General features: G+C 39.8%; 1 long non-coding RNA gene across 1 annotated transcript; it reads right to left on the bottom strand.

Annotated features, from left to right (window-relative positions):
• Positions 1-216: 216 nt before the first annotated feature.
• On the bottom strand, positions 217-7,248 carry LOC118173862. Its single transcript, XR_004754420.1, has 4 exons — positions 6,378-7,248; positions 4,781-4,883; positions 2,111-2,160; positions 217-1,077 (listed from the first exon to the last, which is right to left on the bottom strand). It is a non-coding gene; the product is annotated as an uncharacterized LOC118173862 (long non-coding RNA).
• Between the last annotated feature and the right edge of the window lie 2,847 nt (positions 7,249-10,095).

Genomic DNA, 10,095 nt, shown 5'->3' with positions numbered 1-10,095 from the left:
AATATTACTCAGCCACAAATCAGAAAAAAACCTTGCTGCCCAAACTGTCATCAGAAGGGCACATTCCAGTTCCATATTTGCAGTTTTACTACTAAATAAACAAAGATTAAACCCTTCCAAATGCTTTGCTGCTTAATGACACAATCACTGGCATACTATTAAAGCTCAACACTCTGACATTCCAGTCATTATATCTGCAAACACTAAGACATTATGCAACGAGAAAACCATCCTTTTATTGAAACCGAAGATGTCTAATTGTGACAGGTGAATGTTTTAGCTATAGAGATGAAATCTGTATACATACTATTTTTATGCAGTCTTCGTGTTCCATTTACACAATTAGCTAGTTTAAAAGGTTTTAACAGTCAATCAAGATTCCAACTATAAAACTCCATAACAGAAGAAAATTATATTGTGTTATTGAAGTCAGCTAGATAAACAGCACCTTCTGATTATGATGATATTATTACGTGCTTCGTGATGAACAGTAAGGCAGAAAACATTCACCTGGTTTCATATTCAAAATACTTGCTGAGGTTCATGTATAAATGGATGAATGAACAGAAGGATAATTGTGTTATTTTAATATAATAAAATCAAAATTATTCAAATCACTAGGAACAAAAGTGTTTCTATGTATCTTGTGTGGAGTTCTGCTTTACTGAATTTATGTTTGTTTATGATTCTGACAAGCTACAAAAAAAATAAAAATAAAAATACACAGTCAACATTAAATGTGTATCTCTATTCTTTTGCAAGCAAACTGTCATAATATTATGCTCATTAAAAAGCTTTCAAATCTAATAACTAAGTGAAACACTAGACTTAATGACTTCAAATAAATATTTCACAACAGAGCTGTTTAAGCCACTCTAAAAACAAAACTCTTGAACAGTAGAAACACATGTGCCAAACAAACAACAGAAAAACAGCGTTCACTGAAACCACTTATAGTCTTGCCACCAGTTCCAATAAGAACTAGATCATAACAAACAATTTCACTACTTTTATATTTCCTTTTGGATTGAATCTTCCTTTATTTTCTTGCTATACCCAACCGAAGATGGACTCTTCCTAGAGAAAAAGAGACAACAGAAGTGAAGTGGTACATTCCATTTAACAGAAAAAAAAAAAAAAAAAGAAAAAAAAAAAAGAAAAAAAAAACATATATGAAGTGTAACAAATAGACTCTCTTTAGATTGTACTTCATCACATGAAGATTTTGTTCATTAAGGCACACATTGCACATGTAGGCAGCCTGGACATAGGCCACTTACCCATGGGCATGGAATTTCTTTAAGTGGCCAGGCAGAGCTCATGGGAAGCTTCCATAGTTTCTAAGTATAAAGGTAGCCTTAAGCTTTGCTATTTGTCCAGGCTGCTACGCTCTCATTTCCCAGAACAGACCTACGTGTATTTCTGTTGATAAAGTAGTGTTCTTAACGCCAACAACCAGCACTGCTCACTGGATCACAGAAGAATGTTTTGCATCCATACAGCTAAAAAAATGAGATCACGTGACCATACAGCTTACAAATTAAACCATTTCTAACTGCTGTACTTTTCTGTGCTCTACAGAGAGTATCTCCCCTCTACTACTTTCTGTGCATAGCAATGTAAGTTGATAGCACATTTCAGTATATTTTATGTACACTGACCCAAGTTTTTAGACATTTAGTAATCTTTTGAGGTAAAAGGAGGGAACGTATGTGATGAAACATTTCCCCACTCCAGCGAGAAAGCCTTTAATGAGTTACAGAGATCAGGGGACCAGCCCTAGAGTAGAATTGGGTCAGAACAGGCAAGAACAGTCATTACTACACACACATGAGGAACTGAAGTAAGGGAACAGGGACTATGCCTTTGTGAAGGCAAAATCCACTTCCCTGTGCCGGGAACACATACAACACTTCCTGCTGAGAACAGACCCTTCTGCTTCCCTAACATGACCACAATCTTGAAAAATATTTGAGCCCAACATCAGTAATACTGAAGTGTAAGACTGACACATATTAATAACATTAAACAATATCAGCGCATCTCTTTAATTTAGTTATTTTGTTTATCATTTTAAGCTTGCTTGGCAATTAATGGACTATATACATACCCTGTCCAGGGAGAATGTCTCATTCTGTGAACTTTGCTTCATGTCATTGCCTGTGGGAGAATCATCACCATTTTCAGTCACACTGAATCTAATCATGCAGCATTTCAAGAATTAAATAGGTAGCATTAGAATTCACATACATTTTTTTTCTCTCAATAGAACTATTTATAGAGGCAATAAAATGCAGCATTAATTTTCTAGGTCTATTAATGTAGTAAAAAAAAAAATTAAAAATGAAGCAAGTTTATTCAGATTTGTTGATCCATATCTAAATGTCTTCCAGAATTATTCCATTTGCTTCTTGTTTAATGAAAAATTTAGATCAATTGCAGACTTATCTCCTTGATTTGGTGTTGTGTAAAATCTGCTAATTAACAAGAAGTTATTAGAATTGATGTTTTTCAGCTAAATAGGGCTTAATAGTAGATTCTCAATTAAAGCTCCTGAAAAATGAGGTACAATTACAGTTAAAGATAGAATAGCTATTTGGCTGCTTTTTGTTGGTGGTGGTTGTATGGTTGGTTGGTTTTTGTTTGTTTGCTTGCTTTTCTGTTTCTTTTTACTAAAAGAATCAGTGGAAATTGCATATATAGCTAATGATTTCTCTCCTGATGACAAAAAGAAATACGTATCTGAAAAGGGAATGGGCCTTGTCTATTCAATCCCAAGATAAATACAAGCTAGACAAAGCAGTACTTTGCATATCCATAACAAACAGAAAAGCAGCTTAGCAACCATTATGTCAAGCTGGTAAATCCACCTAGGAGATCTTGTATCAGCAGAATTCTTGACTTTTTTTTACAGTAACTTGAAATTTCGGAGGCAATCACACGTTATATGGCTTGGTTTCTAATTTCTTTCTAAAGGATTTTGAGTCCTTTATCCTTGTCTCCCCTTCTCCTTTTTCTTAAAAGCAAGCAAACAAAAATCCTAGAAGACTTATTTTCTCTTCACTGACTGCTAAGTGTCACATAGACATTAATGACTACACAAAACCTTTTGCAATGATCTAAGCCATACAAGAAAGTATATGGAAGCTGCTAGATCAAAACCTTTATGTTAGATTGTAAAGCACAGTTTTACAATGGCTTCTGCAACAGGTTTCTAGAGAGAAAAAGTCCTAAGACACTTCTACTGTGAAAGGGTCCCACCTTGCCCAGGAACACCTCTCCTGGCTAACAGGAATAGTTGAGTTCAGGAGGAAGGGTACCTATGCCTGACCCTGTGGAGTTCTTAGATATCACGGGTATTTCCTTGTACAGGCAACAGTCGGATACATTGTTAGGCTTGCCAATAATTGCTGTCTCTTATCACCACAAACAAATGAGCAGTATGGATGAACTATGCAGAATGTAGAGAAGCAGAGAGAGAGCATTGCAATTGATGACCAAGATAAGAGAGTAAAGATTATCAGAGGTAAGAAAAAGTTTCCATATGAGGAGAGATTTAGTAGTCTTGACTTTCTCAGCTTGAGAGAGCTATGTAGAAATATGGCAAAGGCCAATGGAATCAGGATTGGTATAAAGAATATAAATACCATATAATTAATGTTCAGCGTCTTGTTATACCAAAATTAATCAGAAAATGATTTTAAATTAAACAGCAGTGCTGTTCCACATAATGCAGAATATTTACAGAACAATCACAGAATATGTTGTTGTGACATGCTGTCAAATTTATTCTACTGTTTCAATTATATACACTGTAGGTTGCAGAGAACAGGCCACTGGGGTATATGTATTTCTATTCTCAACCAAAATCGCACTTCTTTTGTTCTCATGAAGAAAAATTTTGAGGGAGTATTTTCTTATTATGTATGCGTAAATTTAATCAGTACACAACATAACATATTATGAACATAAAATATTGGCAACAATGGACATACATTTTGGTATATGTGGAAAACTTATGTCAACATGAATGTAAACTAAGCAGAAGCACTGCACATGAATATGCTGTTTTTAACTGATCCGGTAACTTCACAGATTAGTATATTCTTTTTCCTAAAAACTCAGCAGACTGTGAGGCCAGAAATTCCAATTACATTTGTAAGCATATACTGTATTATCTCAAATTGTGCAGCAACTACAATGTCTCTAATTGAAGTTGTCTCAGTACAGAGCACCACTTTTAATTCCCTAATCATTTTCCAGTAATGAAATAGCTGCATTCAGGGCACAGTGTGAGGACATGTTTGATGGCTATGTTAAATTGTATTACAGTTACCTTTGGGGAGCATCTAATTTATTTATTGTCAGTGTGAAACCAACCACTATTTTCCAATTTTCCAGTGTGAAGAAATAAATTTTTATTCATCCAAGTACTGCCTTCGACTTGTCTGTGAATAACAGGTTAATTACATACTTAACATTTTCAGGAAAACTTGCACATATTTTATGTTCATATTTTTTAATGTTAAAGACTGCAGAAAACACTTCTGATGTCCTTCCTCCCAAGTAATACACTTTTTATAAGGCCCTCAATGAAAAATAAGAGTAGTTCAAATATGGCTAGAGGTGTATGAAGTATGCAATGACTTCTGTAATTTGTGAGTTGTAATGAATATTACCCAAAAAAAAACAGCTTAGTGGACCTTAAAGCCCGAGATCTTAAACCTCAAGGACTTGCATTATTAACTAGGATAGCAAATACTCTCAGTTCATTACCTACCTTCTCCTTTAAATTGACTACAAGTCAACAGTCTACTTCTGAATTTTTCATTTTCTTCAAGCATTTTTGAAATTACTTTCCAGACTTTAAGCCAGACTTTGGACTGAAAGATAAAATTGAATTTTTCTCGATGAAGCATATAAAAAGTTTGTGTCAAAACATCTCCTATATGGCAGATTTCTCCAGCACAACTATGAAGTCAGAGGATTGGAGGTGAGGATGTCAAGGAGGAAAAGTGGAGGAAAGATATATACATGGGATATACTGGAAGTCACCTCTTATTTAAAAGTCAAAAAACTTTGAATTACACCATAATTTTCCACATGAGATATCACCCTACTTTCTGATCTAGCACTCTTGTTTATCCAGGACTTGTGGACTTCTAGATAAGACCTTATGAAAACTTGCACAGAGCCATTAAATTATCTTCAAAGTCATCCAAAATGGGGAGAGCGGGGAGGGAGGGTAGAGAGAATACGAAAAGATTGCTCATTTTTACCTGGAGAAAAAGCTTTTCTGCTTAATCCCTCAGCAACGGCATAATTCAGACCCCATGCCAGATCCCAGCATAGCCATGGCCTGGACTATTTGGTATCAAGTCAGTATGTTTTAGATGTTGATGACCTTTATTTTAGAGGCATAAAGCTTCAGCTATAGTGGGCATATTTCAAATGTGCATTAAAAATATTAAATTGGAACTGTTGACAACAGCATTCAGAAAGAGAAACAGACTAAGAAATATAAATGGCTGTTAACATGCTAACATTATGACTTTTGCTGGACCCCATCCGTGAAACTAGTTTAAATCTAAAGATAATTCCTTTCTCATGGACATTTATTGCTAAAACATAATACATTTTCCTCATTCTTTTTGAAGACTATTTAATGTACTAGAAGAGTGATATTATAGTATGTTATTAGCTGTTCCTCTGAAGTCAGTAGTATTTTTCTGGTTTTAAATCAAGTATCTGTGACATTACTATATTATAGTCTAGCTGATTACTTGTACCTCACACATTACAAAATCTCATAATGGGTTACTGTTTTAATAAATGTGCCTTTTTAAATTTCAAGCATTTGTTGAACTACTGAACAGGAACAGAAATACATCTGTGAAACAGAAAGTAATTTCATATTGCTACTATTATAGCATTAGTACCTATTGTTCTCAACTTTTTTTTTTTTTTTCTTTCTTTCTTTCTTTCTTTGTAACCTGTGGAATTTCTTTGCTTAAAACAAAAGAGGAAGTGAAGGTGCAGAAGCTTTTTCCTGCCAGGTTTCACCAAGCAAGGTGTGCAGCACCCTGGCCCCAATCCAAGAAAGCATTTCAGTACATGCTTCAAGTCAACAGAATACTCTCATTCTCCAAGGTAAGCACATACTTAAGTGCTTTATTGAACGAGAGCCAGAATTTTAAAGCCCCCAAAGAGGGAAAATAATTCCATTTTTCTTTTCTGTGAGTAAGGCTTTCAGAAACAGAATAACAATTCAATCTTTTAATCTCCCTTATGCTCTCACATAGACATATATGGAACAAGCAGGAAGCTATTTATTTTCTTAAATGCAAAGGCAGCTAATCAGCTCCCACATTTCATACCTTTTTCTTCTTTCGTTTAATTACTTTTTCAACATTTCTTGATGGGCAGGGAAAGTCAAAGGTGTCAGGCTTCTCCTTTTGAAGGTCAGCTAAGAAGAGAGTTTAGAAAGCATATCCTGAGTGTTTACAATAAATTTTTGAGGAAGCTGTAGCATCCCATCCTTCCATAGATGCTTATTTCTGGTCCCAGCAGGTCCTCACATCATGCCATCATCTTGCCCATTTTTATATTATAACCATGTGGCAAGTGGGTGTCTCACACACGTCACAAAACAGATTTCAAAACAGTACAGCCACCACAAATGAAGACAACATGTTTCTGGGCAATACAACTAGCTTTTAATTCCCTTTTTATCTCCTCAGTATGACAGCTAGAAAAATTTCAGCTGAAAGAGGAAATGGTGAGTACACTGAGGCAAGAAATCACAATAATCAACTCTGCTAGTGCTAAAAAACAGAAGCAAGGAGAGCAGGCCTGGCTTTTGGACTTGACATACACAGCCACAAGGAGGAAGGACTGGAATGAGTTCCCAGCAGTGAGGACAGCACGCTTCCCAGGAGCTGCTGGACAGGCAGGCGAGGCATGCAGATGAGTGGAAGGGTGAACCCATGTAGGGGTGTTGAACTCAGTCACAGCTGTGGGCTCATCCCTTCGTGCAGCATGGCTTTAGGCAAACCAGCATTCTCAAGGCCACCACAGCGCCATTGCCAGTCACGTCGTGGCAGCAAGACTTCCAATTACCAGTAGTCACGGGCTGTCTCTGAGCCACTGGTTGGCATCACCCAGATAAAAACACAGCAGAACTTGTTCTATTAATTACAGCCTAATATAGCATCTCCCTTTGTCATCTTTAGAAAAATGTCTTTTAAAAGAAGAAAAGTACAATAAATAAATAAATAAATCTGAAGATCAACAAGTTAGCAGGACCACCCTATCTCTGTCACCCAGCATTTCCAACCCCCAGCCCTGGATTCTTCTCCAGAAGCCAGGTCATGCTCTCCATTTTCTCTCCATTTCATCTTGAGCGGCAGAGCTGTTTCATAACAAACTGCAAACACTGGGAAACTGCCTAATCTTTCTTATGTGCTTTAAATAAATAAAAGGCACCCCACACCCATGCCCATCACAACTTTCTTTGGTCCCAGCCACAAAGAAAGAAAATTAAGAAACATCTTTGGGCTGTTACAGCAAGGAAGGAGCAAGCAGCACAGTGACATGTTGGATAGACGGGAATCTCCTGAGAAAAGGCAGAAAGGGCACAGAATTACAACGTGTAACAGAGCAGCTCCACGGATGTTGGTTATTTTTGGCCTCATCCCAGGAAAGGACAAGGTAGGCTGTGCTGCATTGCAGCCACCTCACCTTGCAGGCTGAAGACACTGCAGCTCAACAGAGTAAGAGTTTGAGGCAAAAAGACTGATTTTTTCACTCATGTGAGTTTAACACCACAATCCAACCCCTTCCTATATACCCAGTCTGACTGTCCACAGCACATTAAAAAAAATTTTGTGCTGCACTCACCCCTCAGCATGCGCACTCTGACTGGGACAAAGTGCCAGCCCAAAGCACCACACAAATGGTGTCCCCTGAGAAGAGGAGGATATGGTAGGGGCCTGACCTCAGCCCCATGCTCTCGCAAGGCACGGAGGTCCCCAGGCCCAGCAACACGTACCACGACACAGGCTGGTGTCCTTCACCACACCACAGCTCTCCACCGCCTGTGCCCTGCCAGCAGCAGCCGATGGCTTGGGGTCAGCCTTGTCCCCACGCGCCTTGGCTGCCCTCTGCCCTCTGCTCCTTTCCACGGGGCTCTGCTGGGAAAGCAAGGTCCTAGACTGGCCCACATCAGCCCACTTGTAGCCTCTGCCACAGCGGATGAGGGAACCGCAACGGTGGGAACCAAAGCTGTTGACATAAATGTGTGGCACAAGCGGCCTCCCCTGGCTGCTGCCAGGCTCCATCTTTGGTGGACAGGCCGGCTGTGAGGGTGCTGAGGAGAGCCTGGGGAGGTGGGGGCTGAGGGAGTGGGCACCCTGCCCCTGCGCTGCAGGGTACGTGGGCAAGGTGTGGGGGTCCTGCAGAGCACCCCTCCTGCCCCATCCTGCCTGATCACCACTGACCCATTTCAGTGTTCTGGCTTAGTGAGGGAAAAAAGGAAGAGTAACTATTTTCTGAGCAGGAAGGAACAATAAGCTTACTGAAGGTTGGGCCTTGTACCTTCCAGTCACACAGAAAAATGTTTTCCCACAAAATTCCATCAGTTCAGGAAGCATCCCCCTTTGATGAGCCCACTACAAGCTGGTTATAACTCACTCCTCAAATGAGATAGTAACCTATTCCACAAGGATGCCTTTGGCCAGCATTATACAATCAGAGTGGTTTGGATTGGTAGAAACATGAAGGATTATCTTGTCGAACCCTGCTACCATGGGCAGGGCCACCTTCCACTAGATCAGGTTGCCCAGGGCCACATCCAACCTGGACACGTCCAGGGATGGGGCATTCATAAATTCTCTGGGCAACCTCTTCCAGTGTTTCACCACTCTCATAGTAGAGGGTGGTGAAACACTGGAAGAGGTTGCCCAGAGACCTCTTTGTTATGCCTAATCTCAATCTACCCTCTTTCAGTAAAGGTTTAGCACAAAGTACACAGCCTGAAGTCATACATTGATGCATTTGATGCACATTATTGACAAAGTGAAATACAGGGCTCCAGGCTGAAGGCAGTCCATCTTTGCTGCAATTTCCCAAGAGGATCAAGTGGCACCTCTTTCATGTGGGTCCTTCTACAGTTCCTGTGTTAATACTGGGAGTTTTCACACCAGTATACCCCTAACTAACAGCCTGCCTGCCAGTGCATGGGTCACGGGTGGGTAGGTTTCCAGCCACCAGCATTTATGGAATCTTAATTAACTGTTGTCATTTTGTCCTTTTAGCAACAGCTGTTGAGCATTGTGTGACACCACTACAGCAAGGCAGTCCTTGTCAGGCTCTAACAAGATGAGTCCCACTTCAGCACTGGGGTTAGGACATGTTGTCAGTGACAAGCAGGATTTCTCAAACAACTTAAGAGTGCACCTCTCATTGATTTTTGCTTTAGCATTGAAATACTGCTCTGTATTATTTCTCAGCGTTTCGGCACCCTTAGCTCTCAGGAGGGAAAGCTTTACCAATTAAACTCTGTGAGAAGACTTGTTCTGACTCGTCAACAGGAGCATATGAATGGCACCAGCAACTTGACACCTGGAATCTTCCCCAGCTTTCAGGGACCGTAAGTCTGAGAGCCCTCAAGGTCTCCAGAGCTGCTGTCCCCTTGTCCCCTTGGCAAGGCAGGGTGCTGTGCAGAAGGACCCCACGAGATGGCAGCCTTACCTACCAAACAAGAGCTCTCCGTGTCCCCGCAGGAACCTGAGACGTAGGCAGGGAAGGGGAAAGGAAAACCCACTGCACTCTTCTGCGAAGTATCCCAGGATTTTCAGTTATTTTATACACTGTCAGAAAAAGGCATCTTGTGTATGCAGTTGAAAAAGAGGGAAATAACTTCCAGAGGCTCAGCCTGACAGTTTGCCACAGTAATTAGTTATGTCCCAATGATAAAAGGAGATCTACTGCAGGATCCAAAGTATATGGAATGAAAAGGAGGTCATAGTTATATAATATAACCAACGAGTCTGTGCCCTCCCTGCCAAACCCACCCCACCCTCCCCACTCCCCCCC

The sequence above is a fragment of the Oxyura jamaicensis genome, chromosome 13 (genome assembly GCF_011077185.1).
Source record: "Oxyura jamaicensis isolate SHBP4307 breed ruddy duck chromosome 13, BPBGC_Ojam_1.0, whole genome shotgun sequence".
Taxonomy (NCBI): domain Eukaryota; kingdom Metazoa; phylum Chordata; class Aves; order Anseriformes; family Anatidae; genus Oxyura; species Oxyura jamaicensis.
The sequence above is the reverse complement of the archived record's forward strand: the minus strand, read 5'-3'. Positions and strand labels throughout refer to the sequence as shown.